The sequence below is a fragment of the Adiantum capillus-veneris genome, chromosome 11 (genome assembly GCF_014529385.1).
Source record: "Adiantum capillus-veneris isolate H3 chromosome 11, ASM1452938v2, whole genome shotgun sequence".
NCBI lineage: Eukaryota > Viridiplantae > Streptophyta > Polypodiopsida > Polypodiales > Pteridaceae > Adiantum > Adiantum capillus-veneris.
In genome coordinates this window covers 112,285,641-112,302,230 of record NC_140941.1, presented here as the reverse complement: position 1 = coordinate 112,302,230, position 16,590 = coordinate 112,285,641, and the positions used below count along the sequence as shown (strand labels likewise).

Here is a 16,590-nt window from a genome sequence, read left to right as displayed (position 1 = left end):
TGATTTAGCAAACCAATGCCTTAAGCCGCTCAGCCATACCTTCGGGAAGGGAAGGGATCGGACCTTCCCCCAGCGTTAGTTTGTATTTTTAAGTTCTGTTTTATAATAAAAATAATAAAGTCTATATCTGTATCTATAAAAGGAAACTACAAACTATGAAAATAAGATACGATCGATTTATCCACCCAAAAAAAGCAAAAATCCCACATACCAAAAAAAGTCGCAAATAAAGTTAATCCAGGTAACATAACGAAGGCATAATGATAGTAGGGTCAAGATACCACTGCCCTCCGAACCGGACGTGGAGATCTCCCCTCATCTGGCTCTCTGCAGCATGCACTTTCAAGTAAATTGGAAGGTGCCTCCAGAACCAAAATGGTTCTACACGATCTAGAAACTTCTAGAACATGAGTATAATTAGATTTTGACGGAAAGTCTTAACATAATACTTTTCTGTAATGAAAACGGAGTATACTTAAAGTAAACATAGGCAAGCTATGTGTCTTTTCATGCAAAAACTAAGCTAAGGCTTTGTATTCATAACTTTTCCAAAAGCCATATCATTAATCATTTTCTAAGAAGGAATTTCTTTTGAAACGAAGGCAGTTTCAATATCTCACTTTTGTTCTTCATTTCGTTCCGACGAGGCTACCTGAGGAGGATTCGGCAACCCAACGAACTCTCCAATAAGTAGGTAAACTAAAATATGGATCCTTAGAAAATAAAAGGGATCTGATGACTATTCATAGTTTATCGGCGATAACAATACAAAGGTAGCGACGAAAAAAAAACCAGAAAGAGAAAAAAAACAAAAAGAGAATGGTAAACATAGGGTTGCTGCCTTAGCAAAAGCAACCGTCTTTACTACCTCAACCCAAAATAGAGACACGGACTACCTTGACCTTTGCTTAGTTTAGGATCCTAAGCACGCTTAGTTATTATTTTATTGTGTTTTTTAAAAATTAAAAAAAACACAAAAATCAACAAATAAAGGCGGCTTTCCATTTGGGCTTGTCAAGAGTGCATACATCGGACTTTGTTTGGTGCGATAGAATATTATTAAGAAAAGAACCAATGCTCAAGGCAAAACAAATACAATAATAAATGAACTCGTTCTATGATCATGCAAAAGCTATGCTATTGATGTTATTAGCGGAATTTTATCTCATCGGTCTCACCTTACGTTTTTTGTTAGGAAGCATTATTCTCTTGGTTTCTCCTGATTTTGGAATATGACGGATATGAATCATCGGTTTGCGTGCTTTTTTGACGACTTCTTTGTATTTTTCGGTTTTTTGGACATAATCCGATAATTCCACAGCCAAATTTTAATTCGTGGAAACTATTTGATGGCTTCCCCGTTCAAACATCAATTTCATTATAGGTATAGATGGTACTTTGTTATCTTTAGCACTCTTGACTATGTCTTTAATTCTTATTTGCATTCTAGTAGGTTGGTCTAGTATTGAAGGTTTTAAGAAAGAGTATATAATAGCATTTTTAATTAGTGGATCCTTTATGATTGCTGTGTTTTGCATGTTGGATACTTTACTTCTTCACGTTTTTTTTGAAAGCGTGTTAATCCTTATGTCGTGTGGAGCTGAGCTTCTGATCTCCGCTGGGATAAGGCCCCCTGCAAACAGAAGCCTTGTGCAGTAAACCTCTCCGGGCGGGCTAGGGTTAAATTTAGAGAGTTTTCGCGAAGCTTTCGATGAAAGGTAGTCTCGTGTGCAAGCATAGCCTTTTTTGTTGAATCCGTTAGACGACCTATTTAGAATTGGCGTGGAGTCTTCTGTTGAATGGGTACCTTGCGATACTTCGCCTTGCCTACTCAAGTATTGTATAGACATGCAGAAAAGGGTGTTCCTGGGTTGGGTGGAGGAGTTTAGAAAACAACCTTTTTCTTTTCGTCAAGTCTAAGGGGTGCAGACACACTTGCGCGGATTCCAGGTGACGGCTACAAGGGTGGCAGGGAAATGGATTGTACCCGACGCCCTGGGATGGACGTGGACTCGTCAGCTACCGATTGATTTGACAGGGAGAATCGTCTTGGTCTCAAGAGAAAGCCTGACAGGTCGGTCTCAAGAAGCCAGCTATAAGATAAGATAAGTCACTGAAACAAAATAAGAGGCCAACCTAACCCAACCCGTTTAGTGTGGTCGCGGACAAGAGACTGCTCTTGGTGGCCAAAATCACTGGGTAATTATAAAACCCGAAAACAACGTTTAATTCAAAAGACCACTTACAGGCAGCCGTAGATTAAAAAGCCAAATCACAAGCAAAGAAAGATTTAGCTAAGAAACAAAACGTCAAAAAGCCAAAAGAATCCAAAATACAAAAATAAAGTCAATTAAAACAACCTACGATGACTGAGGCTAGACAACAAGGAGACGCCCCTAGCCACGGATTGGGGCATGGACGTTTTAAAGGCAAAGCTGTATGTGTAACTGACACGTCGCTTGCTTCTTTTTTGTCTCACGCACGCACGGAAGAGACAAAAAGGATTTGGACTTGTTTTTGATAAGGCGTGAAGCGACATGCTAATGGCTTGCTTTCTATTAAGTTAAATATCATCTCAACACAAAGATCAGGCCAAGGAGGAAACGCAAAGTGCAAACGCACATTTCAAGAATACAGTTAGATGCAAGGAAGCTTGCTGAGACCCATAACCGGTCCTCCCGCTTCAGACACACCGCATGCGCAAGCCAGTCCAACACGCCACGCGTTCAATGATATATACACACATACGTAAGATAGATTAATTCTCTGTAATAATAATAGAAGAAAAGGGAGCGCTTGCGAAGCTTAAGAGCCAGCCTTACAGGCCAGGCCCTCCCTGGACTGCAAGCAGATCCCCTTGTTCGCAAACAATTGAGGTGAACCGCTGAACAGCGCCAAAATGTCTATGCCAGATTTGAAGCAGAAAAAGTTGTCGTGAAAGAATGAATGACAAGGGCCGACTCATTGGCTATCCTATCTTAAGACAGAGCCGTATGATGCAGGAGTATCACGTACGGTTCTTTGGGAAGGGATCGGGTACCTGCCTTCTCTTGACTTACCGCCCTTTGTAGGGCGATAAAGCAAGGGACCTATCCTTGACTCTCTATTACTATAGGGGTATGGGGTTCTAGATAAAGAAAAATACGAGCGGCACATTGGTTTTTCTTACATACCTTGCCTGGATCTGTCTTTATGCTCTTAGCTATCTCATTGATTTTTTTTCAGACAGGAACTTTCGATTTGTATATATCATTAACCACAGAGTCTAGCAAATGGCGCTAAATCTCGCCACGGCTTGCCTTTATTGCTTCTTTTTCTGTAAAAGTGCCTATGGTATCAGTTTACATTTGGTTACCTGAAGCTCATGTAGAGGCACTTACAGCTGGATCTGTAATCTTGGCAGGAATTCTTTTGAAATTGGGAACCTATGGTTTCTTAAGATTTTCTGTACCCATGTTTCCCGAAGCGACACTTTATTTCACTCCTTTTATTTATACTCTAAGCGTGATTGCTATTACATACACTTTCCTGACAACCATAAGATAAATTGATTTGAAAAAGATTATTGCCTACTCTTCAGTAGCCTATATGAATTTTGTAACTATTGGTATGTCTAGTCGGGCGGCCGTAAGGTCACCTATAGTTAGAAACACACAAGGCCAAAACCTGTATGCCGGGCGTGCAACCAATTAACCTTCTAACCATAGGGCAAAAAGCGTATCATGTTGTAGAAGCAGCTTCATTCAATTTAGCAAGAAGTACTTGTGTTGGATGCGGGGCCTTAAAGCAAAAAATACGTTGTTTCATTTTCTTTCTTTAAAAAAGAAAAAGGCAAAGAGGGTGGAGTAAGTAAAGATACTTTACTAGCTTTACAAGCGAAAATGCATAGCACGGCTCTACGGAGTAAGAATCAGTTTACCTTTTTTCTTTCGGTTAAGTGGCTAAAGCCCCAAAAAAAGCATAGCGTTTTTTAGGCTTAGAGAATAAAACTCTTTGTTTACAACGCACCTTAACGCATTTTATTTTATCCCTGCCATCTTCCTAGATTGCCTGAGAGTATCATGCGAGTCTGCTAACGTCAAACGAGTTGAGCCTGAATTGGCGGGGCGAATTGAAGTTGTTTCCAAAACAATACTTCCTACAGCTAACACGTATCCAACGTGAGAAGACACGCAAACGTAAGCTGTTACATCTCCTGCCAGCCATCGAGACTAAGTGCTAAGGCCACAATTGGCAGGGAAGTAGATTATTCATTTTCTTGGGGACGGATAGGATGCACAAACGACAACTCCAGGCGTCGCAGCCTATAGGTGACACCGGCGAGATTCAGCTAAGCAGCGAACCCTTAAGCGCGCGCCTGGATAAGAGAGGGTCTAAAGGAACGTGAAGATATAGATAAGATCCACACATAAATAAATGTCTATTCATATGCATCTATTTAGGATAAAAAGAAAGATTTTCATCAAACGCGTTCAAACAAAAGACTATCAGCATCCATTCATTTACAAGGGGCACGCAGTTCGTAGCTGGAAGTCAGAAGCCCATAGTACCTACTTAACTCCCACTAAAGGACCGTGCAAACAGCGCTAAACGATTCGGCGGAAGGAAAGGGGCCTATGTATCTGCATGACCCTTATAGATCTTACTCCACGCCAGCTATTTGCATGCAAAGCCAATTTCTACAGATCTCCTAGCAAATATGTTTGCCACTATACAAAATGGGATTGATACTGTGCGCAAAGAGTTTCCAGCCCTCGTAACAGCAATAGAACCATGTGCCACAGTATTACTGGCTTGTTTTTTTGTGTAATATAGGTTCATAAGTTACTGTCTACTTGTCAAAGGATTGCAGACACTCAGCCCTTTCCTCCGGGAGGCCATTGACGGCACAATCTTATTCAAGTTAAAGGCTTCCAATTCAAGATACGATGTCATTGCATCTGGTTTTAGACCCTTCCTTTAGTTTAGTAAGTCCGCATAAAGCCTTACGCATCATCGGCCTTTTCTTTTCAAGTACCCAATGCAATGGTACACAAAAGGTAACTTTAGCTAGCTAGCCTGTTTTTTAACGCGATGAACCATGATGTATCATGTAGCCTTGTATGAATAATTATTTAAGACAAGAAAGTTTTTAATTCAATCCGAACCGGATTTACATATGCATGCAGGGAAAGAAAATTAATTCAACTTCTGCCCCAAGAAGAGGCAAAAAGAAAAGAGTCGGTTTTCTGCCTTTGGTTCAGAATATAGGCCTTTGTCTGGCCCGGCCCCGAGAAAGCGCTACACGCTTTCTCTCTTTAGGGGGCTACGACGGACGGATTCAGGTCAGTTTTAAAAGAATAAAATACATGCCAACTATAGATAAAAAGCAGGCAGCTCTATGTTCAAAGTGTCACAGGAGCAGTAACATATCTTAAATACTACCATCAATTAAAGGCATAACAACCCAATAAGTAGAGTTAGAGAGCCGTATGATAGGTAACCATCTCGTACGGTTCGGGGAGGAATCGAATCGGCGGGAAGATTTTACTCCATTAAACATACAGGGAATTGAAGGTAGCATTTTACCCATGTCAAGCTATGGACCGGTTCTTTTAGCCCTTTTTTCATGCGTTGGTGCCCTATACGACTGATATAAGACTTGACTTGTTAGGTGTTACGGAGGTCCAGCAAGCACCATGCTAAATTTCTCCATCATTCCATTACTTTCTACTCTAGCTAATATAAGTTTACCTGGAACTAGCAGCTCCATCGGGGAATTTCCTATTCTAGTGGGAGCTTTTTAAAAAAATAGCTTGGTGGCTACATTGGCGGCACTTGGGATGATTTTAGGCGCAGCCTATCCTCTTTGGCCACATAATCATGTGGCTTTTGGGAATTCGAAACCTAAATTCCTTCATAGATTCTCCGATTTAAATAGAAGAGAAGTTATAATATTTTTACCTTTTATTCCTAGAGAGGCGACCGTTAAACCGCCGAGTAAATATATTGTTAAACAATAGAATCACAACATTGTAGGTGCTCGCGATGAGACGGAGGCAACTTACCTTAATAGGAAACATAGCCTGTTGCAAAAGAAAGGAGCGAGGCCACTTTTGTTCTGGCCCTCACTTTTCGACCGTGTCTCCAAAGGACAGTTGAATGGGTTACTCATGAATGCGAGGTTGGACGAGCCAATGACTCGAATGCGCTCGGTCAGGTTATTGAGCAATCAATCATATCACAGCGTTACCTCCACCATAATATGGACTCCAAGCATTTATGGCAGGGCACAAGGAGTTTCCAACTTCGATACAGAGCCAATGCTAAAGGCACAACTGGGTTTTCTGTTTAAACTGACACTGCTAGTTTAGAATCTTACGTTAGTAACGTAAGCATCAGAGTTTTTGGTAGTACTGGTGAACTAGATAACCGCGGATTCGGGAATCTGGAACGGGGGACCCGTAGTATCTCTTTAGATCCGGCAAAAGAAAAGCCAAACACCTTACCGTATGCCTGTGGGCTGACTGCTAAGCTTACTTTGACAAGGTTTATTTTTTCCTTTCCGTGTGACGTAAGAAGTAAGGGCTGCATAGTTCTCGCTAAAAAAGAAAACCTAGTAGTTTCAATAATCGAAGCCAACCATCCCTATGACGGCGTCCTCGAAGAGTTGAGAGGCCTCATAGTGACATAGACCGCACGCAGTTAATATAATACAAAGAGGGCCGGTTCAGGATTGTATTGTTCCCTACTAAGGCAACAGACACTTTATTAAGAAATCGCCACTTTACACGCAAGCTAGACTGGGCATACCTATTCCAGTTTTCAGTGGCAGAACAACGGGTAAAGACTCAACTGCAGCGACCGTAATGCCTAGAGTCCAGATCTAAGAGGGCAAGCTGTACGAATCAAAAGGCTTTTGTATGGTGGGTCGTTGTGAGGGCTGGAGAGCGGGGGCCCTCAAATGAAAGGCCCGACTCCTCTCGATTTTCTTTGTATAAGGTGGCAGGGCAGAGAAGGAGTCTGAATCAATGGACATTAATGAACCATCATTAATGGACGTTGCATACTTGAATAACACAAAAAAATTAACTATAAAATAGGATTAAAGCCCGAGGCATTAACAATGAAGCAACAACTACGTGTCTTATGGGATCTACGCTGTCGAGATTGAACGAAGGCCAAAAGACTGACCCTTTCGATGGGACATAGATCTATGATGGACTGCTGCCTATGAAAAAAAGACTAGCACCTAATTCTGGCTAGGTCAATGACGTGACGACCCAGGGCTAGGCTCAAGGAAATAGAAACAGCTGTGAAAATATTGGACCTACGGCCTCGATTCCGTCGTATCGGGTCGCAAGGCATAGCGGGATCTTTCGCCTTTGCATTTCCAAATTTAGCGGTAGGCGCTTGCTGTTATGCTAGCTAAAAAGCATACCATAATTCTGAGACAGACTTGTACAGGCCGCAGGTGCAAACCCAACCCTTATCGAAGTAATTTACTTTGCAAAGCAACCTTTGTTGCTTTCACGGGTTTGGGCTGGGAAGGTCTCAGTATACTTGTCTAAGAAAAGTACGTAGAGATCTCCATGGTATCGTTTAGTGTACGAGAAAAGGTAAACGCGAGAGCCTCGATCACAGAAAGCCAGGCCTTCTTGCTTAGACAGGCTCTCGAAAGTAACTTACAGCCGTTTGTAAAAGGAAGTGTGCAAAAGAGACCCAAACAAAAAGTTGAAGGTCATTCAAAGACTTCCCTAATCGAAACCTGTAAGGAAGTAAAGGGAACAAAAGTTCATAAAATGGGGGGGTGTGGTGAAATAAGGGGTCATGGGGGGAAACGAAATTCATTAAAAAAAAAGGTAAAGAAGGAGGGTTTTGTGATGAGGGTCTAAAGCCTAACCGAACTTCCTTGAATTAAAAATCCACCTTTTCGGAGAATCCAGAGTCGCGTCTATTCCCTGTATCCTAGTTACCACTACCAGAAACAGGCGACAAAGTATCATTAGGGTATCTTTATTTTACACTACGAGACTTACTGGCTTTTGCTTTCGTCGCTAAATCGAACTGTAGATTGATTAGCAAAGCATCTGCAATCTCTGGCAAGCGAGGACCGGCCCCTAAATAAGGGAAGCAAAGCCTATAAGCCACCGACCATTACATACAAGATTAGGCGGCAAAGGCCTGGTGATCTCGGCAATTGATGCCAAATGTTCCGTCTGTACGAATTGTGAACACACCACAACCAAACATGAAGCCACTGTCAAGGGATTAAGTACTATATCTAAGACAGGTCTAGCAAGTGCCGGATCCATAAAACAAACTACAATAGAAATTAAATCGTGGCCGGACAATGCCTTACGGGACAGGATGTATGCGCCGCTTGTGAGAAAACCAAGAGCCGCAAGCGTATCATGCACCGGGTACTCGACTTTGGGATAGCGCACGATTTCATCGAACAAATGGTGAGGCAAGCAAGAAAGAAACAAATACCACTCTATTACTTATGCCATATGAGAACCCCTATACAAAAAGCAGGGTCCAAGGTAAAATCATAACAATACAATGAAAGTTCAGGTTGGTGAGCTGAGTGAGAGGATACTATCTAGCTCAGTTCGGAGAGCACCTTACTATGCTACGCATTTAGTTTAGAGTGAACAAAAAAACACTATCTTTCTTGTTCTGCTTAACCAACGTTACGGCTTGAATGCCGAACCCTTGACCCTACCTATTTGGATGGGTGTTTACCCTGAAGTGTCCTTGGAGTGTATGCATACTTCTGTGAGTAACTTAGTGCAACATGGAAAATTCCCTTGGTTTCTTCTGGCTGTTTTCTCATTGAATTTGAAAAAACAAAACTTTTTCTTTTTCTTTTCATTGTCTAGATTATTTTTACCCATATTATTTAGAGGTCGGAGTCACTTCAATCTCCGAAGTAAAAGTTACAGCCAAGGAAGTAGCGACAATATATTTGTATTCGTTGCAGTTTTTTTTACAACCCATTTGATCAATGGGGAATAAAGGTCTGTGGCAAAATCCAACCATAGCATCAAAGTATAATTAATAAAATATTCCTCAGTTGGGCTCATGATCCGAAGCGGCTCACTGACACTAAGATTGCTGTCTTTACTAGCACCCCCTAGATCAGATCTAGAGGAGTGATTTCTGTCTCCTGTCGTACTCTGCGGTTGTTCTTTGAATTTCACTGTCTTTGCACGTAACTGCCCTTGCTCTTCCATTGAATTGCCTTTTTGTGTCAATTGTATAAACCCATATTTACGCCTAACTTGATCAGAATACAAGTCAAACATAAACTTTTCCGACCGTTTCAAGTGAATAACCCGTTCATTTAACAGATTCACTTGTTCCCTTAAATGAGCGCTTTCATTCTTCAATCCTTAGTCGAAATGATGGCAAAGAAGTTATAAAAAATGCCACTGTTAGTGGTAGTAACTACGAAGGGCAAGGTAATAATGCCACTGCCACTATTAGTGGTTAGGACTACAAAGCGAGGTTACCGGCAAGGACTGCGAACACTACCTTATGAAACCTTCCCTAACCATCTTACGGACCTACCCTCTGAAAAGGGAGTAGCCGGCGATCAGTTCAAGCCTACACGAGTGTAGGTTGCCTTGTTTCCTTCCCTCGATGTCGCTTTCTGTTCCGCAAAAAAAAACAAACTAAATAGAATGCAAGAATTAGATCTCCATGTTGCACCAAGTTACTCATGGCCCAGACCCCTACCGTTGAATGAAGCGACAAACAACTCGTTCAATCGTCGGCGCCGGGTTCCGGTTCTCTAACCAAACTAAAGGTAGTTTGCGTGCGTGGTAATGGATGGCAAAACTTATTCTCTCTCAACAAGAATCTCTTGTGCTTCGGTCTTGGATTTGAATATAGCAAGTTAACGTTAACTAACGCCCGTTAACTAACGGTCTTTGATAGCTTAGTGAGTGTGTTTTTGGCCTGCAAACTACCTATAGGTTAGATAATTTCTTTTAAAAGATGGATAAAGTAGTTCCAGTTTTGCCCTGAGCATTCCACGATAACTGATATGGTAGCTCCGCTTCCGCAGAGTGGGTTCGATGATTCATCATCAGATTGAAAAATAGACAATCAACGTTAAGAGGTCAAGTATCCCACCTGGCCAGTTATGACCAAAGGCGTTGAACCTTCCAATAACATACAATGGCAACAGATAAGTAGCGAATAGGATCAAAGAACCGCATCTGCCTTGCAAAACAAATAAAACCAAAATGTGGCCTTGAATTGACGAGCATAAATGCATGCCAAAAAGAGTCTTTTGAGCCTTTTAGTTGCCCTTACTGTGGCAGCCACGGGCTTTAGCAAGGGATAGCAACAAAAGGGGTACAAACAAAAGTGACGAAAGTGAGAGTGCAAGTAAAGTCCCTATCCCTATGGTTAGTTCTATTCTGAAAAAACTACGACTCGGAAAAAAAGGAGATAGCTAATCCACAACCTTAGCTGATTTAGCCTCAAGTAACTTTAGTTAACGAATTAGTAACTGAAGTAACCACCAACCCTATCAGTCGAATGGGATGATTGCAGGATTGCTGATATTTATTGCAGTCTGTGCTATTGCAAATGATACAATCTATCGGCTTTACAGTGTGGTAGACGAAGCCGTTAAGTCCATTGTGTTTTCGATCTCAATAGCCTCGACTTGCCAGATCTAGCCGATGCGACGACGTCAACCTGGTGGTCCTAAGCTGATGGGCGATCCTAACGGTTCCCTTTTCCATTCCCTTTCACGCAAGCACGGTTGTAATTTATGTGTTTTTTTAATTTCTTTTTCTATCTTGATTTTTCTCTTTTCTTATCATATTTTCTTTCATTTTATTTATTAAAATTTAAATTATCATGCCGAAGCAAATGGGACAGAAAGTCGATCTAGGAAAGTTCAACCTCCCGATGATGATGAAAGTGACACTATTTTTGATGAAAATGACACTACTTTTGTTTTGGATCCCTTTCATTTTCATTTTCATGTTTTCATCTTTTTACAAGCTCCCATGGATATTAAGATAAGAACAGACCTTATAACGAAAAACAAAACAAAAATAAAAGAAAGCAAAACGAGCTTTGGTTAATCATTCCCCAGTGTGATTTGTTAGTCCCAAGCAATATCCGCGGAATGACCCGCACTACTAATGACGCGAACTCTAACCAGAAACAGACAAAAAAACAGAGATCGTTAGTTGCCACGTCAATAGCTGGGATGTTCAGCCAACTCTCAGGCCTTGATTTAATAGAAAGGTAGCTACCCTCGAAGCCACAAAAGCAAAAGGCCTAGAGCACACATAGGACGAACAATGAATGAGTGTAAGCCTCGTTGCCCGACAATCGACGGTGTTGACTGCACCGAGGGACTCATTATCGTAATAGCGGAAAAAGTAAGGCAGTGACAACTTGGGGATTGTCATTGAGCGTCCCTAGACGCCCAAGAAAAGTAAGTTATTGATGGCTCTTTCATTCTAGGTCTAGGACGAACCATTTACGCTTGCGGCATCTTCTACGAAGTGTAGCTCCCGTCTAAGCATCCGGTTAGGGAACCGGGCAACGCCCATGAAGCTCCAGAAACGGAAGGCCTGCCTGGCTGTATGCTCTTAGAAAGAGGATTCTCCACCAAGCTCCAGGGCTAACATGGAGACCCATTGACTTTATTGATTATTAATTGTAAATAACAGCAAATCATATGTAAGGTAAAGGTATTTAAACTCGTGTTAAATCACTGTCTTAACTGTCTTTGTTTACAATTATAAGTAAAATCGTACTATAGTTTAAAACGCCCGCCTTTCGCCATAGCTTAAAGAGAAGACGCTAACATGACGGGAAGAGCCGTATGAGATCATCAGTCTCATGTACGGTTCAGGAGCCAAGCTTATGCAGCAATGTCAGAGCTTAGGTTAACTACATAATTCCAGTTCCACTTTACTACGTGAAGGCGCTCTATAATATTTAGTAAAGCTATTGCGATATGGAAATAAAAGGCATGATAGGGACAAGGGTTTAATCAAACTGTTACACTCATCAAATATGATCTTGGTGAATACAGGACTGAAAACTCCTGTAATCCTTTTAAAACATGAAGTGATAGCGGAGGTGTCAATTACTGAATAAGCAAGGTCTAATTTTGTTGGAATCGAAGATCCGAATCTAGAAAAAGTAGAAGTAAAGGAGCTTCATTTTTATGAACCAAGACTTCTTTTGCCAAAGCCGCGTAAACCGGGAATTATTTTGTCAAAACCATTGAACAAGAAAATAGTTTGGATTGAACCAACTAAGATTTGGCGTGACTGTAACAAGGTCAAAGGGTTGATTTTCAATTTAATTAAGGGTGGGTATGCTGTAGTTATCGCAGGGCTTGTAGCTTTCCTTTTCAGAAGTCCCTCTTACAAACGCAACCGCAAGAAGAATAAAAAAAAGTTTCACCTCTAAAAAAAAATTCAATTTTCTAGAGGTAGATTCCATGAAAACAAAAGCAAAAGCATAAAATCCAGGAACAAGGATCTAAAGTTTCGCAAAAACAGAAATAAGACATCCCGCAGGAGTAGGACATCCAAAATTCCAAACACGAATATAATAAGACGTAATACTGTGGTAGATTCCATGAAAACAAAAGCAAAAGCATAAAATCCAGGAACAAGGATCTAAAGTTTCGCAAAAACAGAAATAAGACATCCCGCAGGAGTAGGACATCCAAAATTCCAAACACGAATATAATAAGACGTAATACTGTGGTAAAAAATATTCGTGCTACGCTAGTTTTAAAAGGGAAAAAGCACCAAAAAGCCGCCAGCAGGCATTTAGGCGCCGTCGCGTTTATTTACATAAGTATGTATGGAGCTTTTATGGAGTGGCTTCAAAAAAGATGCATGCAGAGTAAAATAGAATGACTAGGGCTATATTGGACAACACAGCACATATTACTTCGTAAATTGCACGTAACATCTTCAAAGAACAAATAACAGGGATGGGGGCTTAATGAATCCTCCACCTCCGGCCAGGGCAGGGGAAATATCTTAGTCGGTTAGAGTGCTGGTCTGTCACGCCAGAAGCCGCGGGTTTGAGTCCCGTTTTCCCCGTTAGCATTATGCTAGTTAGGTTTGTTTTAAAAGTTAGAGTTGATGATATCGATGGAAAGGAAGCCTGACTACCTTTGCCCTTCGAGTAGAGCATGTAGCGAAAAAACAAACCTTGTCAGTCTCTACCTGTTTCGTTTGACCAGGCAAAGCAGTCAAGTGCTGCACCCGGCAATGATGATAGTCTAGTAGCCGGAAATACAGCTAGCCCACGTTTTAACTCAAGGAGCATAGGACACGTAAACTCCCATGCGTGTAAATCAACGAGGACCACTAAATGTTCTTGCAAGTTGTAGTCAATACCTAGTATGTAAGCCGTTACCTCAAACTTGGAGGTTAATTAAATAAAGGCAAAGTTGGGTTTTTTCGATGTAGTTGTGAAATAATCGACAGCTATAACGTTGCTATACAAAACTGTATGTAAGATTCCCACTTCATACAAGTGAACTCTTCGTCATTTAATTATTGTTGAGAAGATAACTATTCTTAGTCATAACATAGAGTACAAAAAAAAAGAAAAGTGCGGGGAAAATAAAAAGACATCATGGACACCATAGGCATTACTTCACTATTGCCCTTTTCTTCAGCTAAACGGGCATATCCCTAATTGCGGATGTTTTCGATAGTCGTCTTATTTCTATGTTTGATAATATCAAAAAGTGAAAATCCCAATAAAATACGGATTTTGTTCCAAGAAAGTAAAGGCTTAGACAAAGAAGCATTTGGGGGCAAAGAAGCTGGGGGTATATTTAACCTTGAAGTATCTTCTAAAACCGCACTCTTAGAAGACAAAGAAGGTTTGGATGAAAAATGCTTATTTATTGTTAATAAAGAAGCTAAGGACTTATCTTTCGATTGATCCTCAGCATGTTTTTTTTTTGTTTGTTTAAAGGTGATAATCATCTTGTATTCATAACATTTACAGTGGCGTGGTTGTTTGTTTCCACAAGCCCGCCTAAGGGGCTGCGTTAGCATGCCAGGAAGGGACTCAAAGAACAAAAAACCACGTAATGAAAAGAAGCAGTAAACAGCCAAAGCTAGCAACACCGAGATAACAATGAACAACAAGCAGGTTACTCTAAATGCTTGCTTGTACAGGTAATCTATACCAGTATGGTTTATCCACCATCTGCAACGCGTTGATAAGTCTGCAAGAAGCCAGGGCCGAGAAGTAGTTCCAAACCCCGATAAGCAGTTCGTTACGATTATGTTTCGTCGTCGCACTAATTGAATTGTTCCTGGTTACGCATGGATTATTATACAAGAATCTTATTTAAATTTGTATTGATGATAAAAAAAATGTTGTTTTTGCTTTCGCTTTTCGGGCCTGGAGGTAGAGGTCCCTGTTAAACGCGCTACCCAAGTCAACCCAACCACTTGTGGTTCCGGTTCTCTAACCAAACTAAAGGTAGTTTGTGTGGCCTGGGCAATGAACCCCAAGGTGCCTAAACGGCAACTATGAGTTGATAGGTCGATTTAGCAAAGTGTAGAACTGTAAAGGCTGTTTGTTTCCTTTACTCAAACTCGGTCCCTACGGCCAGATTGCGATTAAGCTTTTTTTTAGCTCTTAAAAAGTGAAATAGTAACGGGGCAAAGAGCGGGGATAGGCACAAAACATAAAGCAAGAGGCTCATCTATTACAAACATGCCGGCATGGGTATTGCACACGACAGCCATTGCGCTTTTATTATATAAAAAGGGTAGCGAATGGTGGGTTCAAATTGTAGCCACATGCTTTGACATATACAAACTGGTACTTGTTACATCAGCAGAGCAGTTGTTGACTAATGATCCATAATCCTTCCTGTGCTAGGGTCGGCTCTTTCGGTCGCTAATCTGTGCAGTGCAGGAGACCAGACATATGCAACAGTCTTCGACTAGCACGGTTCGGTTATAAAGATCGATGTGTCCGCAGCAATGTTTACTACGTTAATGCCAGGCCCAGGTAAACAGAAGAGATCTCCCGGTCTATAAGCCCAGCCCAGTGATAAAGTATAGTTATCCTTACGTAACCCTGAGATTCTACAGAACCATGTCTAAGTACAGATAGTACAAAATCTAACTTGCTTGCTCTATTTTTAGTATTGAGGATAGCCCTGTACGACAATCTATAGTGCAGACCATAGCAATTCTGCAAGCGGAAAAGGGACTCGAACCCTCAACTCCAGCATTGGCAAGGCTATACTCTACCATTAAGCTATTTCCGCCATGTAACCTTTATCTAGTAAGTGCCAGTAAATGTTGTGCTAGGGGCTTTAGCCACTCAACCGAAGGGAAGAGGGATAATGGTTGTTCATTCTTGTAGCAGGCGCTGGCTATGAATTAAAGAAGCAAAGCACGCATAGTAGACGATGCAAACCCTCAGCAATCGAAAGGATAAGGGCTTAATCAAGCAATATCCCGACAAGAAAAGCAAAATAAACAAGCGATTGAAAAAAGAAAAAGAGAGTCCTGGCTCTCAAAGAAGCGAATCCGACCCCCTATAGCCTGAAACGACACCTTATCAATCAACGATAGCATGAGCGAGGCGTTAAGTGATGATTCTCGGAAAAGAAAATTCAATGCCAATGCAATAAAAATAACCTTTACTACGAAATAGCTCAGAAAAGACAATATTCAAATGGGACCTTAACAGTGAAAAAGCCATGTGACTCGCACGCTCAGGGAGCACTTATTCAGCCAAACTATTCACATAAGTCGGATAGCGCAAATAGGATCCATTTTTATAAAATCCAAAGTCACCTAGGTTGTACATCAATACGCCTGTCCCCTATCGCTAAGCGTAGGTAACGTTGGATTAGGAACCAAGGGGATTCGAGTGATTCGAGACACCTTCAATAGCCTTCTCAATCCTACCTTTAGACATTACTGTACAATTGATCCTCGCGTTCTATGAATTTTCTCTTTAATAGAAACAGCAAAAAAGATGTAAAAAATGTTGATTAATTCAACTTTTGCTTTTGCTATTGCTAGATGCAACGAAGAAAAGACTCCTTTAGCAAAAGCAAGATTGAAACGAAACGTTACTGAGTGCAATAACTTAGTAAAAGACAAGGTAGCTAACATTATAAAACTAACTACTAGGTACAACGCTTTAAAGCCAGGGCAACAAAACTTAAAATCTGCTATTAGCGTTTGCAATTACGGGAAGGAGTTTCTTTCAGTCCACCTTTGCAGCCTACGGGGCCTTGTAATAGGGATGCTAACTTGCCACAAGACAGAGAAGCCAGGTAAACGTTACAATAGGAATGACGGCAAAAAAGCATGTCTTTGGGAAATCTTTTCCCATTCTATCACAGGATATGATAAAATGCTATCCCGCGAATCCCTGCATTTCATACGATTCGAGATGCAGAAGAGCGCCACACAGAAGCGACTGAAAAACAACCTTCGAAGGGCAATTGCAACAAGCGGAAATGAAAGCTTAGAGATTCGCATTATTGGACTTACGCAGATGGATAGGGAACGACGAGATCTCGTCGATGCAACTGACAACGACTGCACGGAA

At 41.2% G+C, this 16,590-nt stretch overlaps 1 pseudogene; it reads left to right on the top strand.

Moving 5' to 3' along the window:
* Nucleotides 1-11,563: 11,563 nt before the first annotated feature.
* On the top strand, nucleotides 11,564-12,978 carry LOC147447833 (uncharacterized; annotated as a pseudogene).
* The last annotated feature ends 3,612 nt before the right edge of the window (nucleotides 12,979-16,590 follow it).